The sequence below is a fragment of the Centrocercus urophasianus genome, unplaced genomic scaffold (genome assembly GCF_019232065.1).
Source record: "Centrocercus urophasianus isolate 14NV4802_14NV808 unplaced genomic scaffold, USGS_Curo_1.0 seq_15, whole genome shotgun sequence".
In the NCBI taxonomy this organism is placed as follows: Eukaryota; Metazoa; Chordata; class Aves; order Galliformes; family Phasianidae; genus Centrocercus; species Centrocercus urophasianus.
The window spans coordinates 45,330,864-45,343,250 of record NW_024884697.1 but is presented as its reverse complement, the minus strand read 5'-3'; the positions used below and the strand labels follow the sequence as shown (position 1 = coordinate 45,343,250).

General features: G+C 39.4%; 1 protein-coding gene across 3 annotated transcripts in view; it reads right to left on the bottom strand.

Moving 5' to 3' along the window:
- The window catches only part of ANO4 (anoctamin 4), a 155,450-nt gene extending 145,088 nt beyond the window's left edge, over positions 1-10,362 (bottom strand). For all 3 annotated transcript variants that reach the window (XM_042816301.1, XM_042816302.1, XM_042816303.1), the window contains exon 1: positions 10,286-10,362. The gene's annotated coding sequence lies outside the window, so the exon portion shown is untranslated. The remainder of the gene's footprint in view (positions 1-10,285) is intronic.
- Positions 10,363-12,387: the final 2,025 nt, after the last annotated feature.

Below are 12,387 nucleotides of genomic sequence, written 5' to 3'. Positions count from 1 at the left end.
GGGTTTGACCTGAATTTTTCTAGTAAATGTTGGATTAGCTCAGATACTTTGCATTAATCTTTTCCATCAGACATTATAATTCTGTGGGCTGAAAGTGGCTGGTTTTACACAGCTTCCCTCCCAGGCCATTTTCATCATCATTACATTACATTAATTTAAAATAATACAAACAATCTGCTGAAGAGATAATGGTCTTGCCTATTTATTTTACATCTCACTCACTAAACTGGATTCAACTTGTCTCCTCCAACATCATATATAACCCTATATTTATTTATTTACAGCCAAGCTGACTGACAGAATAGACTCTTTCCTCCCAAGCACATACACTCTTCAGCTCATGGCTCATTTAACTTGAAAGAATGACTGTTGTAATAATTACAACTTTTCAGGATTATGCAAAGGAAAAGTTAACTTTTTTGTTAGGCATTCCAAACAATTAATTAATCAGTTCTAAATATTTTCTGGATGTTTCCTTAAGAGAGATTGTAAGAGAACAAATTCTTTTCTGTCAGTTCATCAATGAAAATGTTCTTGAAGAGGAAGGGGTATACTTCAGCAATGCTCAGCCTTATTGGCAAACATCTTTTTTAATGGGTCACAGTATGACTAGCTTGTTCTGAACCTTACATGGCTTTTATTGATCATTAAACTGGAATGTCATAGATAATCTCTTGGTACAGGAGCTGGGGAGTAGTAAAACCAGAATGAATGGAGAAAGAGAATGAGTGAGACAAGATGATACACTTTCCAGATATAAATAGTATGTATGGGTTAATAGCAGTACGATTACTGTAATGATGGACTAAGTATATAACATTGTTACGTACCTGTTTCTTCCAAAAAAGAGATGAAGCAGTTGATTAAGATGATGCATACAGTAATAAAACCACAACAAAATTCAAACTTGTGAACTTAGGAAACTGTGCGCTCTGAAAAAGGACGTTACGTTTCAACAGATAGAACTGCAGAAAGAAATTCTAAGAAATCTGGTCATAAAAAAGCAGAGACAAAGTACTAGCAGAAGCTCCTAAGTTTCCAATAGAAATTTAAAAAGAAAAAAAAAGAGAGAGATGAAGAGAAGATGAAGTAAGCAGGCAGTGCAGGCTTTGATAGAGACCTCAGCAGTGCCAGCTTTCCCGGGGCTCTCTCCTGGATAAGCCGTGGCTTTTTCCTGCAATTGCCCTTCTGCTACTCCTCAGGAAGTCCCAACAGCAGAGAGGTTCAAGGAGCAAAGCTGGATGCTGCTCCTGGAATCAGGGGAGCAGAGGAACTTGGTACAAATAAAAGTCTGCCTTTCCATTGTTGCTTGGCCTGCTTCATGCCATTAATGTTTGTTATGCTATTGAGCAAAAATGAGAGGGAGCTCTGCCGAATTCAAATCAATTATGGCATAACTACTTTACATCAAAGAAGATGAATATATTCATACTCCAATTAAATATTTAAAGAGCATTGAGTTTCCAGTTTATTCAAATTACCACATCTTCAATCCTGCATTCAGTTCCTGGCAGGAACCTGCACCAATGGGACCAACAGCACCAGTAATTGCCCACTTCACAGTCCACTGCTGACAATAACTGTCACACTTGAACCACAGAATCACAGAATTATTAAGGCTGGAAACATCTCTAAGATCATCTAATCCAACCACCAACCCATGACCACCATAGCAGTAGACCATGTCACTCCTATTCCACAGGATGGACCTTCCATGCACATGCTCATCAATCAGATTTCCTTTTCCTAGAAACTGACTCAGCTTAAAGCAAACCTATGAGAAAAGTAATGCCCTGTGCAGTGTTCCAGCACACTGGCTCCCCACAGGACTGCTGCTGTCACTCACCACAGCAAGGCACACTGATGCTCACAACACCAGAGGCATCACAACAAAAAGCAGAAACCCAGAGCTCACCCATCACGGTGTCAGACTGCAAGGTCCTGGATGCTACATCCCATCATATCCAACTTTGAAAGCAGCTTGGCCCTGCAAACTCACAAACATGAATTATCTTGTCTAAAATGAAAGCAGAGGAAATATTCACATGAATAGGGAATTGCAAGTGTAAGCCCACTATTTAGCAGAGTACACAGCTGGTTACAAAACCAGTCACTTTACATTCATAAGGCCCTTAGGCATTATGCCTGCTGTTGCTATTTTTTTTTTTTTTTTTCCTTTTTCATAGACTCGGTTTATTTGAATCACTTAGCTTTGGAGCCTAATTAAATAATAAAATATTCTGTTTGCAAATTGTGGCACATTGCCCTCACACAATGCAAAGCACCAGATGGGGATTTGCTCGGCTGCTAGAGGTTCTACGGTTGTTATTTGTTGTTTTGCTCTCACTTTAAAAACTGTTAATTTCAGGTCATGATTTTTTCAGCCCCAATTTGCCAGGGTTTTTTTTTTCAAACTGCAAAACTGGTCTCTGGAAGGCCTGCAGTACAAAACTAGCTGTTCTCGTGTAGAAGTCTGAGAAACCTCTAACTATTCCATTCTTTTGAAAACCAGACTATTCACTTTATCTCCAAGTACACAGCCTTGGGAGCTCTGCTTTTCTAAAATGCTGTCTTAATCAAATAAAAGAAAGCCAACTCTGTTGTTTTCAAAGATATTTTTGAACACCTATCCACTTGTTCTTCAATCTCTAGCTTTCACAGTACTACAATACTTACCCGTTCACTGTCAGGAAAATGCAACGTGGTGATGCTACCAGTTGTGCCGGAAGTATGAAAGAAAATGAATACTATCAAATCATTGCTAGCATCTGACTTTCATTGACCAGAGTGACATAAACATCTCTTCACCTGAGGAAAAATGGGAGTACTTCACTGACAATGATATATGTGAAGTGGCAAATGCACGTAAGAAAATATGATTAGAAAAGATGCCGTGTGGGGTGTCTAATAATTCATATTAAGTACATTTAAAAAAAGAAGATAATAGAATTACTTTGACCTCGTGAAATGATGCCACATAAAGATATACTGCTTGTGTTCCTAACATTTATCTTTTTTTAAAGTACATGGATCAGCCTCATGTTTCAAAGATTCTCCTGGGTTTATTATCATTAAAAGAAGAAATAAATATATTATAATTATATATAATAAATAACCCAAAAACAAGACAGAAAAGTTACTCTCCTTATCCTCCAAGATGCGCATTGCCTGTGATTCCCCTACGGTCTCACAAGGAGAACAGGGGCAGCCCAGACACAGCTACTGTAAAGACCTGATCCCTCAGCTTTCTTAAATCTATTCCTTCCAGCCAACAGATCTAGCAGAATGAAAATACAATTATTCAGACACATTAAAATGTTCAAGGCTGTGTGATGGCCATATCATGTCCACCATAAAACTCAGAGGTGCAAACCCAAAAATGTAGCAGCCCTGGCCTACCAATATGTAGTCTTGATTATGGCACTATTAAAGAGCTGATATATCAGTAAGCTTGATTTCTCTAGAAACAAGAAAATTAACTAAAATAACTTATTCCTCTGTGCGTCTGTAACAAAATGGCTATGTGACATTAATAAGCTCAATATCATAGACTCTTAGAATGCCTTCACAGAATCACAGAAAGGTCAGGGTTGGAAGGGACCTCAAGGATGATGAATCTCCAACCCCTCTGCCATGTGCAGGGCCACCAACCTCCCCATTCAATGCTAGAGCAGGCTGCCCAGGGCCCCATCCAACCTGGCCTTGTACACCTCCAGGCTGAACAAGCCCAGCTCCCTCAGCCTGTCTTCGTAAGGGAGGTGCTCCAGTCCTCTGATCATCTTTGTGGCTCTCCTCTGCACCCTCTCCAACAGCTCTCTGTCTTTCTTGTACTGGGGGCTCCAGACCTGGACACAGTATTCCAGATGGGGCCTCACAAGAGCAGAGTAGAGGGGGACAATCACCTCCCTGATTGACCGCCCTGCTGGCCACCCCTTTTCTGATGGAGGGTTCATAGCAGTGGTTCATAATCCAAGCTTGTTCCACTATTTATCTTTTTAAAATGAAATTCTTATTTCACAAAGCGTATTCAAGAAGTCTCCAGTTCTCCTTTCTAGGCTACAGTTCAGAAAACAGGAACACAAGAGGATCCCTACCCTAGTCTCTGTTTCCTTTGGGTGTTCCGTATTTCACGACACATTAGGATCTTCCTGTAAGGAGATTAAAATAATAAGGGAAAAAACAATCTGTTGTACAGTTCAATATTTTTCCTCTGTTCTGCAGCCTAGTAGCTCTTCAGGAATAGTAAATTAGTTTGCAGCACTGATTTTTCCCCAGACACTTCTATTACTTTGAATTTGCATCCTTATCCTGTAGATTATGTATGCCTGTGCGTCACTGTGCCTGAATTAGACTACAAGTTCCTCGTAGCATAATATCTTATTCTGTTCACAGCATTACACTCAATTTTGATGTTCAAATAATAAAGTAACATAGGAAACATAATGGCAAGAAAAATCAACCAAATAACCTTAGCGCAAAATTGACAGTAGGTCTAACAGCTAATTGACAAAAATCAATAGGCCTCACAACATAAACGTTTACAGTTAAAGACTTAAAAAAGTAGCTCCACAGACTTCAGATGATCATTTCTTTTCCTAAACCTTCATCGTGGGAGCTTTTCTACTGAGGGAGAAGAGCTCTTCCTAAAATAGCTCCCTGCATGGAAAGGCTTATTCTGAGATCCTAAGCATAAGCTCTTGTTTCCTCCTTTTCCTGGCTCCCAAGACCAGTGGCATGGAAAGAGCCAAACCCCACCTGGGGGCTGGGCTTTCAGAGATGAAAGGATCCTCTGATGTTCAGGTGTAGGTGGTGGCAGAAGTGACACCATTTTCAGCTCAGTGCAAGAGAGCATTAAGAAAATATCTCAGGACTCTTCAGAACTGCATGCAGAAATCTTGGAGATACATGAGGAGGAAGAAACCCAGCTTGTTCTGAGCTAAGAGCAGAGCCATGGATAGAGTCTCACCAGCTGAGTCAAATACAGAACATATACAAAATATATAGCTTTAAGAGCAGCCCATTGTCAGACACAAGGCAGCAGATGAAGAAATGGCTTGATGAGCAATTTCTATTCTATTTTGTAGTCATTCACAGACTTTCTTAATGTGCTGTAGTGACTTCATAATCTCCGTTTCTTTCCATCAGGACCTTGTTTTTTGGTAAGGAGACAATGTTCAAACAAATTACACTGCTGTATAGTATATTGTACCATGCCAGGCCTAGAATTACTGCAGATGAAGAGGATTAGAGGAAGGGAACAGTATATTCTGTCTTGTCAGCTGGTTATTGTTTTGTTTGGTTTTTTTTTTTTTTTTTTTTTTTTTTTTGCATATATGATTGTATAAAACATTCATACCTGCTACAATAGTTACGCAGCAGGTGTTAAGTTGTAGTTATACAAGTGTGATCCCTTGGAGCCCCACCTTCTGTGGAGGCACCAGGAGGGGCATCCCCATCTCACAGCTCTCACATGTGCTTCCCACTCTCCCTCCACCTGCTAATGGGGGATTGCTGCTCAGAGCTGTGCAGGGCATAGGGAGAGGTGATATCATGCTATGACAGCTTCAGGGAGATGTAGCGGTTGTTTCAAAGACAGCAGTTCTTTCAAAATGGAGAGTGAAGCTTAATCAGCAAAAAGTGAGTGACCTGGAAAGACAGATAATTTAGTGCTTGGCTGCAAGATGAACACCTAATTGAAGCTTTTTCAAGTGCATGCAGAATTTATTCCCACAGCTTGCAAGTGAACCTAAATACCCCATGAAGCAAAAGGGATTGGTGATTTCTTCCACCATCCAAACAAGATGTCTTGTATTTCCAAGCAGCCAAGCAAGCCAGATGGAAATAGGTGGGGCTTCCTAGCACTCCACTGCCTTCCATCCTCCTGGCAGGCAATTTTCCGTGATGCCAAAACAGCCACAGATTAAGCACTGCAGGATAGGCACCAATGCTCATGTTCATTATCTCTAGTCTAGGGGCATGCCTGTATTCAGACAGCTCTTGAGTTCTCAGTTTAGACCACATAGGTGTCAATATTGCTGGAGTAGGGTCAAAAGCACCAGTTCATTTTTCATCTGACACTGGTAAGCTGACCTCCAGCCTAGGCTGGGTTACAAAACACAACCAGACAGCAAAAATCTCAGAAATCAGTTGCCACCTACCCATAAATGCTAGCTACTGAGCTGCATCTATTTACTTGTATGAACTGGCTATGGAAAATGGACTAGTAAAAGCTATTATGTTAATTCTTTAATTGACTCTGGGAGTGAATAAGAAATGTTTGGGATCAGTCTCCAGCACTTCCATATGGACATCCCCTGCCATGAGTGTTGTCAATGAACATAAATGTCAGGCTTTGCAATGCTTCTGACCAAACTAAGTACAACTCTGCCTTGTCAGTTCTTTCCCCTCTACGTCATCTGGAAAGTACAAATAGGACATAATTTGGTTCTAACTGCCAAATGGAAATCAGCACCAATGGAGGGGAACTCTCAGCAGGCAGGAAGGCAGCCAAGGCTGTGCCCTGCACAGGCAATGGCTTACATCAGAAGGGAGAAATCTTGTCTGCAGCCTGCTTGTGCTGATGCAGCAAGGGCACGTGCTCAAACAGGTATCAGCAAAGGGCAGTGTGAGAGCTGTGCAAGAACTGGAAGCTGTTGTTAATACTTCCACACTTTTTCAAAGCAAAGGATGGAACTTGAGAATATTTGGACCTATACTTCAAGAGTTCCTATTTGTCACAAGTAAGTAGAAAGCCAAAGCAAAACCTTGATCTGGAGGTTAATTAGTTTTAAGACATAAAATAAATCTCCATGAGGCCGTTCCTCATGATTCTTTCAAATGTGTATTCTTGTAGCAATGGGTGAGACACAACACTCCAGTTCTTCTGAAACTTCTGCTGGTGTTGCAAAATGCACAGTCAATTTAGTTTACTGCAGTGGATTATAGATAAACCTGCTGATCTGAAGAAATGACCTTCAATTTCTTTTTTATCAGGAGCTCAGTAAGCTCTTGGATGTCATTGGCTTGACAGCACAGCAGAGCATTTCCTTAAGCCACTTGCAAATACAAGTAAAAAAGCACTACATTGGAAGTGATGAAGTCCATTTTAAACCCAAGCGTTGTCCACTGCAGCTCTGCCTGTTCTGTCCCCATACCCTGCCCCAGGTGCCACACTCTGATCAGTTTCCTGCAGATAATCAGTCAGATGATTACCTTAAGCAATCATGTGCCATTTCCCTCCTCAATTTAGAAATTTACAGCTTTAAATGTATATATTTATAATCTGTTTCTAAAGTTTGGCTAAAACATCTTTCAAACCTCTTCCACGAGACAACTTGCATTTTACACACAAGAAAGAGAAGACATGAAAGGCTGTCCATGTTTCAGTGATTGATGTAGCATTATTGATGGACAACACGACACGAACAGCAGTAGGTGCCACTCATTCCTGTGTGGATCTGGTGGAGTCAGAGCAATGGCTGTAACATATCCTAACCAATAAAGCAACAGGCAAAGCCCAAGTGATTCACCCTGAAGGCAGACTCTTAAGTATTGCCAGTATCAGAAAGCAGGTTCCCCTGCTTTACATTTTCTCCACTGAGATCGTTCCATTATGCCATTTTTATTTCTCTCTAGAAGAGATTTTTAAAAACCAAAAAGGGCTAAATAAATAAGAAAAGTTACAGTGATTCAATACAGTTCAAAACAGTGAACTCACTGTAATGGGAAATCAACCTGAAGAAATCTACCAATGACGTATTTGGCTCGAAACACCTACTATGCAATAAAGTAGTTGAGGAAGCCCATGCTTAAAAATTCAGCATCTTCCTGGGTCTGAAGAAGTACTAGGCTTGGTTTGTTGCCATCCTATGCTGACAGTTTCATTATGCTCTATATAACTGCAGTATTACTGAAGAAGGTACCATAACATAACTGGCTCTGATTAAGTACACTGTCTCTGGCTAATCAAACGCAAGTAACACATCTCAGTGAAACTCAATAACCACTTCAATGCTGTGCTCCACACATCTGCACTTAGCCTGTGCAGTGACTTTGCAGTTTCTCTTGTTTGGTTATTTGTTTTTGTTGTTTTGTTTTGCTTGTTCGGTTGGTTTGCTTTGTTTTATTTCAATAACAGGGTAAACTTTCCAGCTGGTTTGCACTGCAGCTATTTAGAATCAGATGAATCCTGCAGACACCATCAAAGCAGATTTAAACCATGTCAATTTCTTGCTGCATGTAGGAACACCTAAACAAGATTCCTGGCTGTACCATTACTGGTCATTGCTGATGGGCTTTCTTGATTGCTGCATCCATAACATTCTAGAGGGTTTTGCCTTATTTTCTATAAAAATCCTACACATTTAGACACACCTAACTTGGAATTTCATTAAGCAGTTCAAAATCATTTTCAACACTACCTGTTTTATGCCTTGCCAACAATATCAATATTTGCTTGTCTTTTTCTTTGGGAAGTTGCATGCCATTATCATAGTCAAGGGAATTTTACTTCCAAATACGATCATCTCAAAATAGATTTTATGGTCAAAGTGAGAAGTTTGAAAAAGAACAATTTTTATAAAGGGAGATCTGTGAGATATTACAGAGTTAAACCTCACCTAATCCAGATTCTCACCATGTTCGCTCTGATGATTTGTAAGAGCTGCCATCCTGAAACTTGCACTTACATTCTGTATTTTTTGTACTATCTTATTATGATTGTGCTGAGGTTATATCAGGGGAAATATGGCATTTTTAAAAACTGCATAATTGTCTTCCACATTTCTCCCTTCTGTAGCTTGCTCAGCATACTCACTTAATAAAAGGAAATATAATGTGTAATTACTTTCCAAATACTTTGAGCTGTTTATGGAAAGAAGAAAATATTTTTTATTGATGCCTTGTAAGACTTCAATTCAGTGTGAGTTTTACCCTTGCATATTTATTTTCACGACCGACAGTATGAAAATGAGAAGTAAGAAATGCAGTCCAAACTTTTCTGTGGATAATGTTGAAAAGCGGCCATGAAAAACACACTTATCTTTTCTCTGTATAAATTAATACTGTGCAAATTGAATGTTGATTTTCACAGGACCAAATCAGCACTGAGAGTACCAGAGAACAAAGTGTCCAGTTTGAATGCAAATTCTGCTCTCACTAACTTGTCTGCAAGTTGTCAAGAAATGTCACAACTCTCTCGCTGAGCATTTTTGGTACCAGTAGCTCTAGATGGACATCTTTCTCATCAGTTTCATGCCATGGTAGAACCAGTTCAATCGTTTGCAATATTCTGAACACTCCAGTCCCCTAAAAAGGCTCTTCAGAGACTCTACTGTTACAAGCCAAACAATCCCTTGTTGCTCACCAGTCTAACCACAAGAAGAAACACTCCCCACTTCAATCCCAAATTAGGCGTTTTCCCACATAAACCTCCTGGAAATAGCAACACAAACAATAATGGGAATCAGCTAGCTGGAGCTGAGGAGCTTCTTCTGCAAATTAATGTCTCATCTTAAAAATTAATTGAAAAATTAATCTATTTATTTATTTGGTGCTCTTTCTATCCAATGATCCTGAAAAAAAATGTTATTATTAAGGTAGAACATTTTTTTTTTTTCTTTTCTTAGATGTGCATTCTATAAGCTTCAAGCAAGGCACTGTTAATTTCTAGTAATTTAGTCATCAAACTCAATATAAGATTCAGAGCGCGTGAAATCTATGGGTCTTCTGTGATTATGGCATGAATATGAATGCCATTTATTTTACTCTAAAAATCTAATTATTTCTCTGTGCTGGCTAAAATATGTTTATGAAAGAGAAAATTATAAAAAAAAATTAGAGCTTATGGCAGTGAACAATGATATTTCCAGATACTGTATCCTATCCTCTTTCTTCTGCAATTTTTCTGCGTTAATGCTGTATCTGAAACATGCTTCCCTATCCCAATTCATTGTTCTGCCTTCAGTTCCCCTTTAACAAAAAAAAAACCAAAAAACCCTCATTTCTTCCTAAAGGAGAAAGGTATGTGGTGGAACCAATTTTCTTTTCTTTTCTATTTTTTTTTTTTTAACCCTGAAGAATAGAAAAGCCTAATTAAAACCAAAAGTACACAATTCTGTATTCCCTGGGCTGATGCACTTTTCCTGCAGCCTGTATCTGCTCTTTATAGGCCACTGGTATGCATCAGAAAGTAGAGTAAGACACTGTCAACACCAAGAGTAAGCAACGATTAACAGCTGTCAGCTCTCCCTTCCAGCATGGGCAAAAGAAATTGAAAACACTCTACCTCATTTTTTGAGTATCTTCAGTAAGATCCAACTCCAAGCTCAATACATCTGTGCCACTCACAAACTGTGAACTGTGCTGGAAAACTCTTGACCCTGCTTCTTCTCATCATTCACACTTCCTCTTGTTCCTGACATTCATTTCTACTTTATGGGTTGTTCCTCTTCAAACACTGGGAAGCAGAGTTGGCCAAAAATTTGCATAGAAACAAGGGGATGTTTTGCTTCTCACCTCTACAAAGAATTTCTGTCCATTGTTCAAAGCAGACAAAGAGGGATTTGATCCCTGTCCCCACTGGTAGTCTCATGTGCTGACATCTGTATTCTTTGGGACTTTCTCTGTAATAAATTTCAAAATTATGCAAAACAGGCTAAAAAAGTTGGGAGCTTAGAAATTTAGAGCAAAAATTAAGTGCTTACCAGTAGAATTCAAGAACACACAATTCCAGGTATCGAGCATCATGCACTTTAAAAAAATAAAAAAATCTCCTGTCTCAAGTGCTTATGGAGACAAAATTAGCAGAAATCAGAAAGTAAGATGTGCTCAATAGTAAAAGAATTTGAACAAACTTTGCTTGCTTGCCTTTCTCACTCGTTTCCCATGACAAACGTATGGACTATTTTCTAAAACTTCTGGAATAATACTTCCTAAAAAGTGATACTTCATAAAAAGTGATACTCATGAAAGTAGAGGTGACTTTGAATTTTAGACTTATCACTATCCAGACAGCTATCACTAGCCACAGGGAATCCATTGACTGCAGCTGAACAGCAGCTTCTGCCTGAGCCAGGCAACACCCTGGTGCAAGAGCAAGATGAAGAGAAAAAGCATGCATTTTTACTTATGGATTTCCTGACAAAATGGAGCACTGGATTCTATTTCACACCTTCACCGAAGATTTTCAATTACATCAAATCCTGCTGATGTTCTTATGTGGGGAAGAAGTTCCTCACTGCCTCTTGCATCACTCCATTTATCAGAAGCACCTGCCGCTGTATTAGTTAATCCCACTTGAAGTCTGAGCTTGCTCAGCAAAATAGCAATACTAAATCCGGAAGGATTAACATTGTACCAAAGTGTTCAGCATCTTGCAGTTAGTAGGGTGCAGTATTTATTGGCTTGGCAGACTTTTTATGGAGATGAGTAACAAAAAAACTTCTCCTCTTTCTCAAAGCATAAAATTCAACACAGAACTGACCCTTTGCAAATGTTGCAAGCCTGACTTTTTCTATATCAACTGTTAAGTTGTGCAGGGAGGAAATGGTCTTTGTGGGAAACCAAGGGTTCTGTATATCCTTCAGAGTAAATCAATAAGTCTCTAATATCCTTGGCACAAAATTAGGTACTTAGTGCCCTAAAAATGCCCTGTAGAGGGGCTGAACGTCCTATTTTGCCCTCTGTGCTTCTATTTATGCAAATGGCTGCCTCCGCTTTCTGAGTGTATTGTTATCAGAAAATCATAATCATGATTACAGGTAAAAACATCTCCACAATACATTCCAGTTATAAGACATAAACAAGGATTGAAGGAACATCCTTAGCAGTATTTCCTGATCTCTGAAATTTTTCTGTCTTCAGCTTACAAGCGCATTAAGATCATGACAAATCCACTGCTTTAATTCAGAAAGAATCTAAAGTGAAAGCATGAGAAATTTAACTCATCATGAGGCCCAACGGGTAGAGACAAGGGTAGGCCCTTTCCTGGGATCATGTGTTAAACACAGCTCTTGTCCTTGCACTGGAACTGAAACGAGCAGGTAACAAATCCCCACAAAGCCTCATGCGTTGCAGGATGCTGTGCTGTGACAGCTGTCTGCAAATGGTGCTCCAAACAGCATTTCAGATGCTTTTCTCACTCAAAATTTGTAGTCCCATGACTGTGACACACAGGCCAGACCTTTCGGTAAAGCTTCTGAAGCATGGCCATACCCCTGATAGTTTCAAGGGCACGCAAATGAAGTTGTAGCTCTTTTTCTCACAGCACTTAGAAGAATTACAATTATTACTTGCACTATTTATATTATGTCCTTTAGTAAAAATTATAATAATGTGTAAGGAAAACATTTTCACTGTTTAATTGGGTTTACGTTTAACACCAAAACT